Source organism: Anthonomus grandis, chromosome 7 (assembly GCF_022605725.1).
Source record: "Anthonomus grandis grandis chromosome 7, icAntGran1.3, whole genome shotgun sequence".
NCBI lineage: Eukaryota > Metazoa > Arthropoda > Insecta > Coleoptera > Curculionidae > Anthonomus > Anthonomus grandis.
In genome coordinates, this window is record NC_065552.1 from 29,067,298 (window position 1) to 29,088,045 (window position 20,748).

Sequence of the window (20,748 nt, forward strand, 5' to 3'; positions counted from 1 at the left end):
TTAGTTAAAATTCGAAAAAAATCAATTTTCGGTGAAAAATTCGATACGGGGGGGTATACCCTAAAAATGAACTCTCACGAGATGTGTAGGTCCATATCTCGGCTTCTATGGGCCCTATCGGGAAAATTCCAACGGTTTTGGCTTAGTTTCGTCCTCCTGAATCCATCGAGACCATCCGCAAGGTCGTAGCTCCCATATTAGCTGAGATCTCGCATTTTTGTGGCCCATTTTTGGGCTCAAAAACGGGGTCGAAAATTGACTTTTTTCCGAATTTTCAAAGTGCAATAATTCCACTTGTTCTGGTCGAATTCTGTTATAATCCGGTGTTTTCGTAATATGGGTGATGAGAATAAGCCGGTGATAGAGGTTTCTATAGCTATTTTCGGGTTTAAAGAAAATCGATTTTTCGCATTTTCAAAGTGCTATAATTCCCTTAGTTTTTCTGGAAACTCATTATAACCCGGTGTTTTCGTGTTGTAGGTGATGGGAACAAGCCGCTGGTATAGTTAGTTAAAATTCGAAAAAAATCAATTTTTGGTGAAAAATTCGATACGGGGGGGTATACCCTAAAAATGAAAAATCTCAAACTTTGGAGGTCCATATCTCGGCTTCTATGGGCCCTATCGGGAAAATTCCAACGGTTTTGACTTAGTTTCGTCCTCCTGAATCCATCGAGACCATCCGCAAGGTCGTAGCTCCCATATTAGCTGAGATCTCGCATTTTTGTGGCCCATTTTTGGGCTCAAAAACGGGGTCGAAAATTGACTTTTTTCGCATTTTCAAAGTGCTATAATTCCCTTAGTTTTTCTCGAAACTCATTATAACCCGGTGTTTTCGTATTGTAGGTGATGGGAATAAGCCGCTGGTATAGTTAGTTAAAATTCGAAAAAAATCAATTTTCGGTGAAAAATTCGATACGGGGGGGTATACCCTAAAAATGAAAAATCTCAAACTTTGGAGGTCCATATCTCGGCTTCTATGGGCCCTATCGGGAAAATTCCAACGGTTTTGACTTAGTTTCGTCCTCCTGAATCCATCGAGACCATCCGCAAGGTCGTAGCTCCCATATTAGCTGAGATCTCGCATTTTTGTGGCCCATTTTTGGGCTCAAAAACGGGGTCGAAAATTGACTTTTTTCCGAATTTTCAAAGTGCAATAATTCCACTTGTTCTGGTCGAATTCTGTTATAATCCGGTGTTTTCGTAATGTGGGTGATAGGAATAAGCCGCTGATAGAGGTTTCTATAGCTATTTTCGGGTTTAAAGAAAATCGATTTTTCGCATTTTCAAAGTGCTATAATTCCCTTAGTTTTTCTCGAAGCTCATTATAACCCGGTGTTTTCGTGTTGTAGGTGATGGGAACAGGCCGCTGGTATAGTTAGTTCATATTTTAAAAAAATCAATTTTTGGTGAAAAATTCGATACGGGGGGGTATACCCTAAAAATGAAAAATCTCAAACTTTGGAGGTCCATATCTCGGCTTCTATGGGCCCTATCGGGAAAATTCCAACGGTTTTGGCTTAGTTTCGTCCTCCTGAATCCATCGAGACCATCCGCAAGGTCGTAGCTCCCATATTAGCTGAGATCTCGCATTTTTGTGGCCCATTTTTGGGCTCAAAAACGGGGTCGAAAATTGACTTTTTTCCGAATTTTCAAAGTGCAATAATTCCACTTGTTCTGGTCGAATTCTGTTATAATCCGGTGTTTTCGTAATATGGGTGATGAGAATAAGCCGGTGATAGAGGTTTCTATAGCTATTTTCGGGTTTAAAGAAAATCGATTTTTCGCATTTTCAAAGTGCTATAATTCCCTTAGTTTTTCTGGAAACTCATTATAACCCGGTGTTTTCGTGTTGTAGGTGATGGGAACAAGCCGCTGGTATAGTTAGTTAAAATTCGAAAAAAATCAATTTTTGGTGAAAAATTCGATACGGGGGGGTATACCCTAAAAATGAAAAATCTCAAACTTTGGAGGTCCATATCTCGGCTTCTATGGGCCCTATCGGGAAAATTCCAACGGTTTTGACTTAGTTTCGTCCTCCTGAATCCATCGAGACCATCCGCAAGGTCGTAGCTCCCATATTAGCTGAGATCTCGCATTTTTGTGGCCCATTTTTGGGCTCAAAAACGGGGTCGAAAATTGACTTTTTTCGCATTTTCAAAGTGCTATAATTCCCTTAGTTTTTCTCGAAACTCATTATAACCCGGTGTTTTCGTATTGTAGGTGATGGGAATAAGCCGCTGGTATAGTTAGTTAAAATTCGAAAAAAATCAATTTTTGGTGAAAAATTCGATACGGGGGGGTATACCCTAAAAATTAAAAATCTCAAACTTTGGAGGTCTATATCTCGGCTTCTATGGGCCCTATCGGGAAAATTCCAACGGTTTTGACTTAGTTTCGTCCTCCTGAATCCATCGAGACCATCCGCAAGGTCGTAGCTCCCATATTAGCTGAGATCTCGCATTTTTGTGGTCCATTTTTGGGCTCAAAAACGGGGTCGAAAATTGACTTTTTTCCGAATTTTCAAAGTGCAATAATTCCACTTGTTCTGGTCGAATTCTGTTATAATCCGGTGTTTTCGTAATGTGGGTGATGAGAATAAGCCGGTGATAGAGGTTTCTATAGCTATTTTCGGGTTTAAAGAAAATCGATTTTTCGCATTTTCAAAGTGCTATAATTCCCTTAGTTTTTCTCGAAGCTCATTATAACCCGGTGTTTTCGTGTTGTAGGTGATGGGAACAGGCCGCTGGTATAGTTAGTTCATATTTTAAAAAAATCAATTTTTGGTGAAAAATTCGATACGGGGGGGTATACCCTAAAAATGAAAAATCTCAAACTTTGGAGGTCCATATCTCGGCTTCTATGGGCCCTATCGGGAAAATTCCAACGGTTTTGACTTAGTTTCGTCCTCCTGAATCCATCGAGACCATCCGCAAGTTCGTAGCTCCCATATTAGCTGAGATCTCGCATTTTTGTGGCCCATTTTTGGGCTCAAAAACGGGGTCGAAAATTGACTTTTTTCCGAATTTTCAAAGTGCAATAATTCCACTTGTTCTGGTCGAATTCTGTTATAATCCGGTGTTTTCGTAATGTGGGTGATAGGAATAAGCCGCTGATAGAGGTTTCTATAGCTATTTTCGGGTTTAAAGAAAATCGATTTTTCGCATTTTCAAAGTGCTATAATTCCCTTAGTTTTTCTCGAAGCTCATTATAACCCGGTGTTTTCGTGTTGTAGGTGATGGGAACAGGCCGCTGGTATAGTTAGTTCATATTTTAAAAAAATCAATTTTTGGTGAAAAATTCGATACGGGGGGGTATACCCTAAAAATGAAAAATCTCAAACTTTGGAGGTCCATATCTCGGCTTCTATGGGCCCTATCGGGAAAATTCCAACGGTTTTAACTTAGTTGCGTCCTCCTGAATCCATCGAGACCATCCGCAAGGTCGTAGCTCCCATATTAGCTGAGATCTTGCATTTTTGTGGCCCATTTTTGGGCTCAAAAACGGGGTCGAAAATTGACTTTTTTCCGAATTTTCAAAAAGCAATAATTCCACTTGTTCTGGTCGAATTCTGTTATAATCCGGTGTTTTCGTAATGTGGGTGATAGGAATAAGCCGCTGATAGAGGTTTCTATAGCTATTTTCGGGTTTAAAGAAAATCGATTTTTCGCATTTTCAAAGTGCTATAATTCCCTTAATTTTTCTCGAAACTCATTATAACCCGGTGTTTTCGTATTGTAGGTGATGGGAATAAGCCGCTGGTATAGTTAGTTAAAATTCGAAAAAAATCAATTTTTGGTGAAAAATTCGATACGGGGGGGTATACCCTAAAAATTAAAAATCTCAAACTTTGGAGGTCTATATCTCGGCTTCTATGGGCCCTATCGGGAAAATTCCAACATTTTGACTTAGTTTCGTCCTCCTAAATCCATCGAGACCATCCGCAAGGTCGTAGCTCCCATATTAGCTGAGATCTCGCATTTTTGTGGCCTATTTTTGGGCTCAAAAACGGGGTCGAAAATTGACTTTTTTCCGAATTTTCAAAGTGCAATAATTCCACTTGTTCTGGTCGAATTCTGTTATAATCCGGTGTTTTCGTAAAGTGGGTGATGAGAATAAGCCGGTGATAGAGGTTTCTATAGCTATTTTCGGGTTTAAAGAAAATCGATTTTTCGCATTTTCAAAGTGCTATAATTCCCTTAGTTTTTCTCGAAGCTCATTATAACCCGGTGTTTTCGTGTTGTAGGTGATGGGAACAGGCCGCCGGTATAGTTAGTTCATATTTTAAAAAAATCAATTTTTGGTGAAAAATTCGATACGGGGGGGTATACCCTAAAAATGAAAAATCTCAAACTTTGGAGGTCCATATCTCGGCTTCTATGGGCCCTATCGGGAAAATTCCAACGGTTTTGGCTTAGTTTCGTCCTCCTGAATCCATCGAGACCATCCGCAAGGTCGTAGCTCCCATATTAGCTGAGATCTTGCATTTTTGTGGCCCATTTTTGGGCTCAAAAACGGGGTCGAAAATTGACTTTTTTCCGAATTTTCAAAAAGCAATAATTCCACTTGTTCTGGTCGAATTCTGTTATAATCCGGTGTTTTCGTAATGTGGGTGATAGGAATAAGCCGCTGATAGAGGTTTCTATAGCTATTTTCGGGTTTAAAGAAAATCGATTTTTCGCATTTTCAAAGTGCTATAATTCCCTTAATTTTTCTCGAAACTCATTATAACCCGGTGTTTTCGTATTGTAGGTGATGGGAATAAGCCGCTGGTATAGTTAGTTAAAATTCGAAAAAAATCAATTTTTGGTGAAAAATTCGATACGGGGGGGTATACCCTAAAAATTAAAAATCTCAAACTTTGGAGGTCTATATCTCGGCTTCTATGGGCCCTATCGGGAAAATTCCAACATTTTGACTTAGTTTCGTCCTCCTAAATCCATCGAGACCATCCGCAAGGTCGTAGCTCCCATATTAGCTGAGATCTCGCATTTTTGTGGCCTATTTTTGGGCTCAAAAACGGGGTCGAAAATTGACTTTTTTCCGAATTTTCAAAGTGCAATAATTCCACTTGTTCTGGTCGAATTCTGTTATAATCCGGTGTTTTCGTAAAGTGGGTGATGAGAATAAGCCGGTGATAGAGGTTTCTATAGCTATTTTCGGGTTTAAAGAAAATCGATTTTTCGCATTTTCAAAGTGCTATAATTCCCTTAGTTTTTCTCGAAACTCACTATAACCCGGTGTTTTCGTATTGTAGGTGATGGGAATAAGCCGCTGGTATAGTTAGTTAAAATTCGAAAAAAATCAATTTTTGGTGAAAAATTCGATACGGGGGGGTATACCCTAAAAATGAAAAATCTCAAACTTTGGAGGTCCATATCTCGGCTTCTATGGGCCCTATCGGGAAAATTCCAACGGTTTTGGCTTAGTTTCGTCCTCCTGAATCCATCGAGACCATCCGCAAGGTCGTAGCTCTTATATTAGCTGAGATCTCGTATTTTTGTGGCCCATTTTTAGGCTCAAAAACGGGGTCGAAAATTTACTTTTTTCCGAATTTTCAAAGTGCAATAATTCCACTTGTTCTGATCGAATTCTGTTATAATCCGGTGTTTTCGTAATGTGGGTGATAGGAATAAGCCGGTGATAGAGGTTTCTATAGCTATTTTCGGGTTTAAAGAAAAACGATTTTTCGCATTTTCAAAGTGCTATAATTCCCTTAGTTTTTCTGGAAACTCATTATAACCCGGTGTTTTCGTGTTGTAGGTGATGGGAACAAGCCGCTGGTATAGTTAGTTAAAATTCGAAAAAAATCAATTTTTGGTGAAAAATTCGATACGGGGGGGTATACCCTAAAAATTAAAAATCTCAAACTTTGGAGGTCTATATCTCGGCTTCTATGGGCCCTATCGGGAAAATTCCAACATTTTGACTTAGTTTCGTCCTCCTAAATCCATCGAGACCATCCGCAAGGTCGTAGCTCCCATATTAGCTGAGATCTCGCATTTTTGTGGCCCATTTTTGGGCTCAAAAACGGGGTCGAAAATTGACTTTTTTCCGAATTTTCAAAGTGCAATAATTCCACTTGTTCTGGTCGAATTCTGTTATAATCTGGTGTTTTCGTAATGTGGGTGATGAGAATAAGCCGGTGATAGAGGGTTCTATAGCTAATTTCGGGTTTAAAGAAAATCGATTTTTCGCATTTTCAAAGTGCTATAATTCCCTTAGTTTTTCTCGAAACTCATTATAACCCGGTGTTTTCGTATTGTAGGTGATGGGAATAAGCCGCTGGTATAGTTAGTTAAAATTCGAAAAAAATCAATTTTTGGTGAAAAATTCGATACGGGGGGGTATACCCTAAAAATTAAAAATCTCAAACTTTGGAGGTCTATATCTCGGCTTCTATGGGCCCTATCGGGAAAATTCCAACGGTTTTGACTTAGTTTCGTCCTCCTGAATCCATCGAGACCATCCGCAAGGTCGTAGCTCCCATATTAGCTGAGATCTCGCATTTTTGTGGCCCATTTTTGGGCTCAAAAACGGGGTCGAAAATTGACTTTTTTCCGAATTTTCAAAGTGCAATAATTCCACTTGTTCTGGTCGAATTCTGTTATAATCTGGTGTTTTCGTAATGTGGGTGATGAGAATAAGCCGGTGATAGAGGGTTCTATAGCTAATTTCGGGTTTAAAGAAAATCGATTTTTCGCATTTTCAAAGTGCTATAATTCCCTTAGTTTTTCTCGAAACTCATTATAACCCGGTGTTTTCGTATTGTAGGTGATGGGAATAAGCCGCTGGTATAGTTAGTTAAAATTCGAAAAAAATCAATTTTTGGTGAAAAATTCGATACGGGGGGGTATACCCTAAAAATTAAAAATCTCAAACTTTGGAGGTCTATATCTCGGCTTCTATGGGCCCTATCGGGAAAATTCCAACATTTTGACTTAGTTTCGTCCTCCTAAATCCATCGAGACCATCCGCAAGGTCGTAGCTCCCATATTAGCTGAGATCTCGCATTTTTGTGGCCTATTTTTGGGCTCAAAAACGGGGTCGAAAATTGACTTTTTTCCGAATTTTCAAAGTGCAATAATTCCACTTGTTCTGGTCGAATTGTGTTATAATCCGGTGTTTTCGTAATGTGGGTGATAGGAATAAGCCGCTGATAGAGGTTTCTATAGCTATTTTCGGGTTTAAAGAAAATCGATTTTTCGCATTTTCAAAGTGCTATAATTCCCTTAGTTTTTCTCGAAGCTCATTATAACCCGGTGTTTTCGTGTTGTAGGTGATGGGAACAGGCCGCTGGTATAGTTAGTTCATATTTTAAAAAAATCAATTTTTGGTGAAAAATTCGATACGGGGGGGTATACCCTAAAAATGAAAAATCTCAAACTTTGGAGGACCATATCTCGGCTTCTATGGGCCCTATCGGGAAAATTCCAACGGTTTTGACTTAGTTTCGTCCTTCTGAATCCATCGAGACCATCCGCAAGGTCGTAGCTCCCATATTAGCTGAGATCTCGCATTTTTGTGGCCCATTTTTGGGCTCAAAAACGGGGTCGAAAATTGACTTTTTTCCGAATTTTCAAAGTGCAATAATTCCACTTGTTCTGGTCGAATTCTGTTATAATCCGGTGTTTTCGTAATGTGGGTGATAGGAATAAGCCGGTGATAGAGGTTTCTATAGCTATTTTCGGGTTTAAAGAAAAACGATTTTTCGCATTTTCAAAGTGCTATAATTCCCTTAGTTTTTCTCGAAACTCATTATAACCCGGTGTTTTCGTGTTGTAGGTGATGGGAACAAGCCGCTGGTATAGTTAGTTAAAATTCGAAAAAAATCAATTTTTGGTGAAAAATTCGATACGGGGGGGTATACCCTAAAAATTAAAAATCTCAAACTTTGGAGGTCTATATCTCGGCTTCTATGGGCCCTATCGGGAAAATTCCAACGGTTTTGACTTAGTTTCGTCCTCCTGAATCCATCGAGACCATCCGCAAGGTCGTAGCTCCCATATTAGCTGAGATCTCGCATTTTTGTGGCCCATTTTTGGGCTCAAAAACAGGGTCGAAAATTGACTTTTTTCCGAATTTTCAAAGTGCAATAATTCCACTTGTTCTGGTCGAATTCTGTTATAATCCGGTGTTTTCGTAATGTGGGTGATAGGAATAAGCCGCTGATAGAGGTTTCTATAGCTATTTTCGGGTTTAAAGAAAATCGATTTTTCGCATTTTCAAAGTGCTATAATTCCCTTAGTTTTTCTCGAAACTCATTATAACCCGGTGTTTTCGTGTTGTAGGTGATGGGAACAGGCCGCTGGTATAGTTAGTTCATATTTTAAAAAAATCAATTTTTGGTGAAAAATTCGATACGGGGGGGTATACCCTAAAAATGAAAAATCTCAAACTTTGGAGGACCATATCTCGGCTTCTATGGGCCCTATCGGGAAAATTCCAACGGTTTTGACTTAGTTTCGTCCTTCTGAATCCATCGAGACCATCCGCAAGGTCGTAGCTCCCATATTAGCTGAGATCTCGCATTTTTGTGGCCCATTTTTGGGCTCAAAAACGGGGTCGAAAATTGACTTTTTTCCGAATTTTCAAAGTGCAATAATTCCACTTGTTCTGGTCGAATTCTGTTATAATCCGGTGTTTTCGTAATGTGGGTGATAGGAATAAGCCGGTGATAGAGGTTTCTATAGCTATTTTCGGGTTTAAAGAAAAACGATTTTTCGCATTTTCAAAGTGCTATAATTCCCTTAGTTTTTCTCGAAACTCATTATAACCCGGTGTTTTCGTGTTGTAGGTGATGGGAACAAGCCGCTGGTATAGTTAGTTAAAATTCGAAAAAAATCAATTTTTGGTGAAAAATTCGATACGGGGGGGTATACCCTAAAAATTAAAAATCTCAAACTTTGGAGGTCTATATCTCGGCTTCTATGGGCCCTATCGGGAAAATTCCAACGGTTTTGACTTAGTTTCGTCCTCCTGAATCCATCGAGACCATCCGCAAGGTCGTAGCTCCCATATTAGCTGAGATCTCGCATTTTTGTGGCCCATTTTTGGGCTCAAAAACAGGGTCGAAAATTGACTTTTTTCCGAATTTTCAAAGTGCAATAATTCCACTTGTTCTGGTCGAATTCTGTTATAATCCGGTGTTTTCGTAATGTGGGTGATAGGAATAAGCCGCTGATAGAGGTTTCTATAGCTATTTTCGGGTTTAAAGAAAATCGATTTTTCGCATTTTCAAAGTGCTATAATTCCCTTAGTTTTTCTCAAAACTCATTATAACCCGGTGTTTTCGTATTGTAGGTGATGGGAATAAGCCGCTGGTATAGTTAGTTAAAATTCGAAAAAAATCAATTTTCGGTGAAAAATTCGATACGGGGGGGTATACCCTAAAAATGAAAAATCTCAAACTTTGGAGGTCCATATCTCGGCTTCTATGGGCCCTATCGGGAAAATTCCAACGGTTTTGGCTTAGTTTCGTCCTTCTGAATCCATCGAGACCATCCGCAAGGTCGTAGCTCCCATATTAGCTGAGATCTTGCATTTTTGTGGCCCCTTTTTGGGCTCAAAAACGGGGTCGAAAATTGACTTTTTTCCGAATTTTCAAAAAGCAATAATTCCACTTGTTCTGGTCGAATTCTGTTATAATCCGGTGTTTTCGTAATGTGGGTGATAGGAATAAGCCGCTGATAGAGGTTTCTATAGCTATTTTCGGGTTTAAAGAAAAACGATTTTTCGCATTTTCAAAGTGCTATAATTCCCTTAGTTTTTCTCGAAACTCATTATAACCCGGTGTTTTCGTATTGTAGGTGATGGGAATAAGCCGCTGGTATAGTTAGTTAAAATTCGAAAAAAATCAATTTTTGGTGAAAAATTCGATAAGGGGGGGTATACCCTTAAAATTAAAAATTTTAAACTTTGGAGGTCCATATCTCGGCTTCTATGGGCCCTATCGGGAAAATTCCAACGGTTTTGACTTAGTTTCGTCCTCCTGAATCCATCGAGACCATCCGCAAGGTCGTAGCTCTTATATTAGCTGAGATCTCGCATTTTTGTGGCCCATTTTTAGGCTCAAAAACGGGGTCGAAAATTTACTTTTTTCCGAATTTTCAAAGTGCAATAATTCCACTTGTTCTGGTCGAATTCTGTTATAATCCGGTGTTTTCGTAATGTGGGTGATAGGAATAAGCCGCTGATAGAGGTTTCTATAGCTATTTTCGGGTTTAAAGAAAAACGATTTTTCGCATTTTCAAAGTGCTATAATTCCCTTAGTTTTTCTCGAAACTCATTATAACTCGGTGTTTTCGTATTGTAGGTGATGGGAATAAGCCGCTGGTATAGTTAGTTAAAATTCGAAAAAAATCAATTTTCGGTGAAAAGTTCGATACGGGGGGGTATACCCTAAAAATGAAAAATCTCAAACTTTGGAGGACCATATCTCGGCTTCTATGGGCCCTATCGGGAAAATTCCAACGGTTTTGATTTAGTTTCGTCCTCCTGAATCCATCGAGACCATCCGCAAGGTCGTAGCTCCCATATTAGCTAAGATCTCGCATTTTTGTGGCCCATTTTTGGGCTCAAAAACGGGGTCGAAAATTGACTTTTTTCCGAATTTTCAAAGTGCAATAATTCCACTTGTTCTGGTCGAATTCTGTTATAATCCGGTGTTTTCGTAATGTGGGTGATAGGAATAAGCCGCTGATAGAGGTTTCTATAGCTATTTTCGGGTTTAAAGAAAAACGATTTTTCGCATTTTCAAAGTGCTATAATTCCCTTAGTTTTTCTCGAAACTCATTATAACCCGGTGTTTTCGTGTTGTAGGTGATGGGAACAAGTCGCTGGTATAGTTAGTTAAAATTCGAAAAAAATCAATTTTCGGTGAAAAATTCGATACGGGGGGGTATACCCTAAAAATTAAAAATCTCAAACTTTGGAGGTCCATATCTCGGCTTCTATGGGCCCTATCGGGAAAATTCCAACGGTTTTGACTTAGTTTCGTCCTCCTGAATCCATCGAGACCATCCGCAAGGTCGTAGCTCCCATATTAGCTGAGATCTCGCATTTTTGTGGCCCATTTTTGGGCTCAAAAACGGGGTCGAAAATTGACTTTTTTCCGAATTTTCAAAGTGCAATAATTCCACTTGTTCTGGTCGAATTCTGTTATAATCCGGTGTTTTCGTAATGTGGGTGATAGGAATAAGCCGCTGATAGAGGTTTCTATAGCTATTTTCGGGTTTAAAGAAAAACGATTTTTCGCATTTTCAAAGTGCTATAATTCCCTTAGTTTTTCTCGAAACTCATTATAACCCGGTGTTTTCGTGTTGTAGGTGATGGGAACAAGCCGCTGGTATAGTTAGTTAAAATTCGAAAAAAATCAATTTTTGGTGAAAAATTCGATACGGGGGGGTATACCCTAAAAATGAAAAATCTCAAACTTTGGAGGACCATATCTCGCCTTCTATGGGCCCTATCGGGAAAATTCCAACGGTTTTGACTTAGTTTCGTCCTTCTGAATCCATCGAGACCATCCGCAAGGTCGTAGCTCCCATATTAGCTGAGATCTCGCATTTTTGTGGCCCATTTTTGGGCTCAAAAACGGGGTCGAAAATTGACTTTTTTCCGAATTTTCAAAGTGCAATAATTCCACTTGTTCTGGTCGAATTCTGTTATAATCCGGTGTTTTCGTAATGTGGGTGATAGGAATAAGCCGGTGATAGAGGTTTCTATAGCTATTTTCGGGTTTAAAGAAAAACGATTTTTCGCATTTTCAAAGTGCTATAATTCCCTTAGTTTTTCTCGAAACTCATTATAACCCGGTGTTTTCGTATTGTAGGTGATGGGAATAAGCCGCTGGTATAGTTAGTTAAAATTCGAAAAAAATCAATTTTTGGTGAAAAATTCGATACGGGGGGGGTATACCCTAAAAATGAAAAATCTCAAACTTTGGAGGTCCATATCTCGGCTTCTATGGGCCTTATCGGGAAAATTCCAACGGTTTTGACTTAGTTTCGTCCTCCTGAATCCATCGAGACCATCCGCAAGGTCGTAGCTCCCATATTAGCTGAGATCTCGCATTTTTGTGGCCCATTTTTGGGCTCAAAAACGGGGTCGAAAATTGACTTTGTTCCGAATTTTTAAAGTGCAATTATTTCACTTGTTTTGGTCGAATTCTGTTATAATCCGGTGTTTTCGTAATGTGGGTGATGAGAATAAGCCGGTGATAGAGGTTTCTATAGCTATTTTCGGGTTTAAAGAAAAACGATTTTTCGCATTTTCAAAGTGCTATAATTCCCTTAGTTTTTCTCGAAACTCATTATAACCCGGTGTTTTCGTATTGTGGGTGATGGGAATAAGCCGCTGGTATAGTTAGTTAAAATTCGAAAAAAATCAATTTTTGGTGAAAAATTCGATACGGGGGGGTATACCCTAAAAATGAAAAATCTCAAACTTTGGAGGTCCATATCTCGGCTTCTATGGGCTCTATCGGGAAAATTCCAACGGTTTTGACTTAGTTTCGTTCTCCTGAATCCAACGAGACCATCCGCAAGGTCGTAGCTCCCATATTAGCTGAGATCTCGCATTTTTGTGGCCCATTTTTGGGCTCAAAAACGGGGTCGAAAATTGACTTTTTTCCGAATTTTCAAAGTGCAATAATTCCACTTGTTCTGGTCGAATTCTGTTATAATCCGGTGTTTTCGTAATGTGGGTGATAGGAATAAGCCGCTGATAGAGGTTTCTATAGCTATTTTCGGGTTTAAAGAAAATCGATTTTTCGCATTTTCAAAGTGCTATAATTCCCTTAGTTTTTCTCGAAACTCATTATAACCCGGTGTTTTCGTATTGTAGGTGATGGGAATAAGCCGCTGGTATAGTTAGTTAAAATTCGAAAAAAATCAATTTTTGGTGAAAAATTCGATACGGGGGGGTATACCCTAAAAATTAAAAATCTTAAACTTTGGAGGTCTATATCTCGGCTTCTATGGGCCCTATCGGGAAAATTCCAACGGTTTTGACTTAGTTTCGTCCTCCTGAATCCATCGAGACCATCCGCAAGGTCGTAGCTCCCATATTAGCTGAGATCTCGCATTTTTGTGGCCCATTTTTGGGCTCAAAAACGGGGTCGAAAATTGACTTTTTTCCGAATTTTCAAAGTGCAATAATTCCACTTGTTCTGGTCGAATTCTGTTATAATCCGGTGTTTTTGTATTGTGGGTGATAGGAATAAGCCGCTTATAGAGGTTTCTATAGCTATTTTCGGGTTTAAAGAAAATCGATTTTTCGCATTTTCAAAGTGCTATAATTCCCTTAGTTTTTCTGGAAACTCATTATAACTCGGTGTTTTCGTGTTGTAGGTGATGGGAACAAGCCGCTGGTATAGTTAGTTCATATTTTAAAAAAATCAATTTTTGGTGAAAAATTCGATACGGGGGGGTATACCCTTAAAATTAAAAATCTCAAACTTTGGAGATCCATATCTCGGCTTCTATGGGCCCTATCGGGAAAATTCCAACGGTTTTGACTTAGTTTCGTCCTCCTGAATCGAACGAGACCATCCGCAAGGTCGTAGCTCCCATATTAGCTGAGATCTCGCATTTTTGTGGCCCATTTTTGGGCTCAAAAACGGGGTCGAAAATTGACTTTGTTCCGAATTTTTAAAGTGCAATTATTTCACTTGTTTTGGTCGAATTCTGTTATAATCCGGTGTTTTCGTAATGTGGGTGATGAGAATAAGCCGGTGATAGAGGTTTCTATAGCTATTTTCGGGTTTAAAGAAAAACGATTTTTCGCATTTTCAAAGTGCTATAATTCCCTTAGTTTTTCTCGAAACTCATTATAACCCGGTGTTTTCGTATTGTAGGTGATGGGAATAAGCCGCTGGTATAGTTAGTTAAAATTCGAAAAAAATCAATTTTCGGTGAAAAATTCGATACGGGGGGGTATACCCTAAAAATGAAAAATCTCAAACTTTGGAGGTCCATATCTCGGCTTCTATGGGCCCTATCGGGAAAATTCCAACGGTTTTGACTTAGTTTCGTCCTCCTGAATCCATCGAGACCATCCGCAAGGTCGTAGCTCCCATATTAGCTGAGATCTCGCATTTTTGTGGCCCATTTTTGGGCTCAAAAACGGGGTCGAAAATTGACTTTTTTCCGAATTTTCAAAGTGCAATAATTCCACTTGTTCTGGTCGAATTCTGTTATAATCCGGTGTTTTCGTAATGTGGGTGATAGGAATAAGCCGCTGATAGAGGTTTCTATAGCTATTTTCGGGTTTAAAGAAAATCGATTTTTCGCATTTTCAAAGTGCTATAATTCCCTTAGTTTTTCTCGAAGCTCATTATAACCCGGTGTTTTCGTGTTGTAGGTGATGGGAACAGGCCGCTGGTATAGTTAGTTCATATTTTAAAAAAATCAATTTTTGGTGAAAAATTCGATACGGGGGGGTATACCCTAAAAATGAAAAATCTCAAACTTTGGAGGTCCATATCTCGGCTTCTATGGGCCCTATCGGGAAAATTCCAACGGTTTTGACTTAGTTTCGTCCTCCTGAATCCATCGAGACCATCCGCAAGGTCGTAGCTCCCATATTAGCTGAGATCTCGCATTTTTGTGGCCCATTTTTGGGCTCAAAAACGGGGTCGAAAATTGACTTTTTTCCGAATTTTCAAAGTGCAATAATTCCACTTGTTCTGGTCGAATTCTGTTATAATCCGGTGTTTTCGTAATGTGGGTGATGAGAATAAACCGGTGATAGAGGTTTCTATAGCTATTTTCGGGTTTAAAGAAAATCGATTTTTCGCATTTTCAAAGTGCTATAATTCCCTTAGTTTTTCTCGAAACTCACTATAACCCGGTGTTTTCGTATTGTAGGTGATGGGAATAAGCCGCTGGTATAGTTAGTTAAAATTCGAAAAAAATCATTTTTTGGTGAAAAATTCGATACGGGGGGGTATACCCTAAAAATTAAAAATCTCAAACTTTGGAGGTCTATATCTCGGCTTCTATGGGCCCTATCGGGAAAATTCCAACGGTTTTGACTTAGTTTCGTCCTCCTGAATCCATCGAGACCATCCGCAAGGTCGTAGCTCCCATATTAGCTGAGATCTCGCATTTTTGTGGCCCATTTTTGGGCTCAAAAACGGGGTCGAAAATTGACTTTTTTCCGAATTTTCAAAGTGCAATAATTCCACTTGTTCTGGTCGAATTCTGTTATAATCCGGTGTTTTCGTAATGTGGGTGATAGGAATAAGCCGCTAATAGTGGTTTCTATAGCTATTTTCGGGTTTAAAGAAAATCGATTTTTCGCATTTTCAAAGTGCTATAATTCCCTTAGTTTTTCTCGAAACTCATTATAACCCGGTGTTTTCGTATTGTAGGTGATGGGAATAAGCCGCTGGTATAGTTAGTTAAAATTCGAAAAAAATCAATTTTCGGTGAAAAATTCGATACGGGGGGGTATACCCTAAAAATGAAAAATCTCAAACTTTGGAGGTCCATATCTCGGCTTCTATGGGCCCTATCGGGAAAATTCCAACGGTTTTGACTTAGTTTCGTCCTCCTGAATCCATCGAGACCATCCGCAAGGTCGTAGCTCCCATATTAGCTGAGATCTCGCATTTTTGTGGCCCATTTTTGGGCTCAAAAACGGGGTCGAAAATTGACTTTTTTCCGAATTTTCAAAGTGCAATAATTCCACTTGTTCTGGTCGAATTCTGTTATAATCCGGTGTTTTCGTAATGTGGGTGATAGGAATAAGCCGCTGATAGAGGTTTCTATAGCTATTTTCGGGTTTAAAGAAAATCGATTTTTCGCATTTTCAAAGTGCTATAATTCCCTTAGTTTTTCTCGAAGCTCATTATAACCCGGTGTTTTCGTGTTGTAGGTGATGGGAACAGGCCGCTGGTATAGTTAGTTCATATTTTAAAAAAATCAATTTTTGGTGAAAAATTCGATACGGGGGGGTATACCCTAAAAATGAAAAATCTCAAACTTTGGAGGTCCATATCTCGGCTTCTATGGGCCCTATCGGGAAAATTCCAACGGTTTTGGCTTAGTTTCGTCCTCCTGAATCCATCGAGACCATCCGCAAGGTCGTAGCTCCCATATTAGCTGAGATCTCGCATTTTTGTGGCCCATTTTTGGGCTCAAAAACGGGGTCGAAAATTGACTTTTTTCCGAATTTTCAAAGTGCAATAATTCCACTTGTTCTGGTCGAATTCTGTTATAATCCGGTGTTTTCGTAATGTGGGTGATAGGAATAAGCCGCTGATAGAGGTTTCTATAGCTATTTTCGGGTTTAAAGAAAAACGATTTTTCGCATTTTCAAAGTGCTATAATTCCCTTAGTTTTTCTCGAAACTCATTATAACCCGGTGTTTTCGTATTGTAGGTGATGGGAATAAGCCGCTGGTATAGTTAGTTAAAATTCGAAAAAAATCAATTTTTGGTGAAAAATTCGATACGGGGGGGTATACCCTAAAAATGAAAAATCTCAAACTTTGGAGGTCCATATCTCGGCTTCTATGGGCCCTATCGGGAAAATTCCAACGGTTTTGACTTAGTTTCGTCCTCCTGAATCCATCGAGACCATCCGCAAGGTCGTAGCTCCCATATTAGCTGAGATCTCGCATTTTTGTGGCCCATTTTTGGGCTCAAAAACGGGGTCGAAAATTGACTTTTTTCCGAATTTTCAAAGTGCAATAATTCCACTTGTTCTGGTCGAATTCTGTTATAATCCGGTGTTTTCGTAATGTGGGTGATGAGAATAAACCGGTGATAGAGGTTTCTATAGCTATTTTCGGGTTTAAAGAAAATCGATTTTTCGCATTTTCAAAGTGCTATAATTCCCTTAGTTTTTCTCGAAACTCATTATAACCCGGTGTTTTCGTATTGTAGGTGATGGGAATAAGCCGCTGGTATAGTTAGTTAAAATTCGAAAAAAATCATTTTTTGGTGAAAAATTCGATACGGGGGGGTATACCCTAAAAATTAAAAATCTCAAACTTTGGAGGTCTATATCTCGGCTTCTATGGGCCCTATCGGGAAAATTCCAACGGTTTTGACTTAGTTTCGTCCTCCTGAATCCATCGAGACCATCCGCAAGGTCGTAGCTCCCATATTAGCTGAGATCTCGCATTTTTGTGGCCCATTTTTGGGCTCAAAAACGGGGTCGAAAATTGACTTTTTTCCGAATTTTCAAAGTGCAATAATTCCACTTGTTCTGGTCGAATTCTGTTATAATCCGGTGTTTTCGTAATGTGGGTGATAGGAATAAGCCGCTAATAGAGGTTTCTATAGCTATTTTCGGGTTTAAAGAAAAACGATTTTTCGCATTTTCAAAGTGCTATAATTCCCTTAGTTTTTCTCGAAACTCATTATAACCCGGTGTTTTCGTATTGTAGGTGATGGGAATAAGCCGCTGGTATAGTTAGTTCATATTTTAAAAAAATCAATTTTTGGTGAAAAATTCGATACGGGGGGGTATACCCTAAAAATGAAAAATCTCAAACTTTGGAGGTCCATATCTCGGCTTCTATGGGCCCTATCGGGAAAATTCCAACGGTTTTGGCTTAGTTTCGTCCTCCTGAATCCATCGAGACCATCCGCAAGGTCGTAGCTCCCATATTAGCTGAGATCTCGCATTTTTGTGGCCCATTTTTGGGCTCAAAAACGGGGTCGAAAATTGACTTTTTTCCGAATTTTCAAAGTGCAATAATTCCACTTGTTCTGGTCGAATTCTGTTATAATCCGGTGTTTTCGTAATATGGGTGATGAGAATAAGCCGGTGATAGAGGTTTCTATAGCTATTTTCGGGTTTAAAGAAAATCGATTTTTCGCATTTTCAAAGTGCTATAATTCCCTTAGTTTTTCTGGAAACTCATTATAACCCGGTGTTTTCGTGTTGTAGGTGATGGGAACAAGCCGCTGGTATAGTTAGTTAAAATTCGAAAAAAATCAATTTTTGGTGAAAAATTCGATACGGGGGGGTATACCCTAAAAATGAAAAATCTCAAACTTTGGAGGTCCATATCTCGGCTTCTATGGGCCCTATCGGGAAAATTCCAACGGTTTTGACTTAGTTTCGTCCTCCTGAATCCATCGAGACCATCCGCAAGGTCGTAGCTCCCATATTAGCTGAGATCTCGCATTTTTGTGGCCCATTTTTGGGCTCAAAAACGGGGTCGAAAATTGACTTTTTTCGCATTTTCAAAGTGCTATAATTCCCTTAGTTTTTCTCGAAACTCATTATAACCCGGTGTTTTCGTATTGTAGGTGATGGGAATAAGCCGCTGGTATAGTTAGTTAAAATTCGAAAAAAATCAATTTTCGGTGAAAAATTCGATACGGGGGGGTATACCCTAAAAATGAAAAATCTCAAACTTTGGAGGTCCATATCTCGGCTTCTATGGGCCCTATCGGGAAAATTCCAACGGTTTTGACTTAGTTTCGTCCTCCTGAATCCATCGAGACCATCCGCAAGTTCGTAGCTCCCATATTAGCTGAGATCTCGCATTTTTGTGGCCCATTTTTGGGCTCAAAAACGGGGTCGAAAATTGACTTTTTTCCGAATTTTCAAAGTGCAATAATTCCACTTGTTCTGGTCGAATTCTGTTATAATCCGGTGTTTTCGTAATGTGGGTGATAGGAATAAGCCGCTGATAGAGGTTTCTATAGCTATTTTCGGGTTTAAAGAAAATCGATTTTTCGCATTTTCAAAGTGCTATAATTCCCTTAATTTTTCTCGAAACTCATTATAACCCGGTGTTTTCGTATTGTAGGTGATGGGAATAAGCCGCTGGTATAGTTAGTTAAAATTCGAAAAAAATCAATTTTTGGTGAAAAATTCGATACGGGGGGGTATACCCTAAAAATTAAAAATCTCAAACTTTGGAGGTCTATATCTCGGCTTCTATGGGCCCTATCGGGAAAATTCCAACATTTTGACTTAGTTTCGTCCTCCTAAATCCATCGAGACCATCCGCAAGGTCGTAGCTCCCATATTAGCTGAGATCTCGCATTTTTGTGGCCTATTTTTGGGCTCAAAAACGGGGTCGAAAATTGACTTTTTTCCGAATTTTCAAAGTGCAATAATTCCACTTGTTCTGGTCGAATTCTGTTATAATCCGGTGTTTTCGTAAAGTGGGTGATGAGAATAAGCCGGTGATAGAGGTTTCTATAGCTATTTTCGGGTTTAAAGAAAATCGATTTTTCGCATTTTCAAAGTGCTATAATTCCCTTAGTTTTTCTCGAAGCTCATTATAACCCGGTGTTTTCGTGTTGTAGGTGATGGGAACAGGCCGCCGGTATAGTTAGTTCATATTTTAAAAAAATCAATTTTTGGTGAAAAATTCGATACGGGGGGGTATACCCTAAAAATGAAAAATCTCAAACTTTGGAGGTCCATATCTCGGCTTCTATGGGCCCTATCGGGAAAATTCCAACGGTTTTGGCTTAGTTTCGTCCTCCTGAATCCATCGAGACCATCCGCAAGGTCGTAGCTCCCATATTAGCTGAGATCTTGCATTTTTGTGGCCCATTTTTGGGCTCAAAAACGGGGTCGAAAATTGACTTTTTTCCGAATTTTCAAAAAGCAATAATTCCACTTGTTCTGGTCGAATTCTGTTATAATCCGGTGTTTTCGTAATGTGGGTGATAGGAATAAGCCGCTGATAGAGGTTTCTATAGCTATTTTCGGGTTTAAAGAAAATCGATTTTTCGCATTTTCAAAGTGCTATAATTCCCTTAATTTTTCTCGAAACTCATTATAACCCGGTGTTTTCGTATTGTAGGTGATGGGAATAAGCCGCTGGTATAGTTAGTTAAAATTCGAAAAAAATCAATTTTTGGTGAAAAATTCGATACGGGGGGGTATACCCTAAAAATTAAAAATCTCAAACTTTGGAGGTCTATATCTCGGCTTCTATGGGCCCTATCGGGAAAATTCCAACATTTTGACTTAGTTTCGTCCTCCTAAATCCATCGAGACCATCCGCAAGGTCGTAGCTCCCATATTAGCTGAGATCTCGCATTTTTGTGGCCTATTTTTGGGCTCAAAAACGGGGTCGAAAATTGACTTTTTTCCGAATTTTCAAAGTGCAATAATTCCACTTGTTCTGGTCGAATTCTGTTATAATCCGGTGTTTTCGTAAAGTGGGTGATGAGAATAAGCCGGTGATAGAGGTTTCTATAGCTATTTTCGGGTTTAAAGAAAATCGATTTTTCGCATTTTCAAAGTGCTATAATTCCCTTAGTTTTTCTCGAAACTCACTATAACCCGGTGTTTTCGTATTGTAGGTGATGGGAATAAGCCGCTGGTATAGTTAGTTAAAATTCGAAAAAAATCAATTTTTGGTGAAAAATTCGATACGGGGGGGTATACCCTAAAAATGAAAAATCTCAAACTTTGGAGGTCCATATCTCGGCTTCTATGGGCCCTATCGGGAAAATTCCAACGGTTTTGGCTTAGTTTCGTCCTTCTGAATCCATCGAGACCATCCGCAAGGTCGTAGCTCTTATATTAGCTGAGATCTCGTATTTTTGTGGCCCATTTTTAGGCTCAAAAACGGGGTCGAAAATTTACTTTTTTCCGAATTTTCAAAGTGCAATAATTCCACTTGTTCTGATCGAATTCTGTTATAATCCGGTGTTTTCGTAATGTGGGTGATAGGAATAAGCCGGTGATAGAGGTTTCTATAGCTATTTTCGGGTTTAAAGAAAAACGATTTTTCGCATTTTCAAAGTGCTATAATT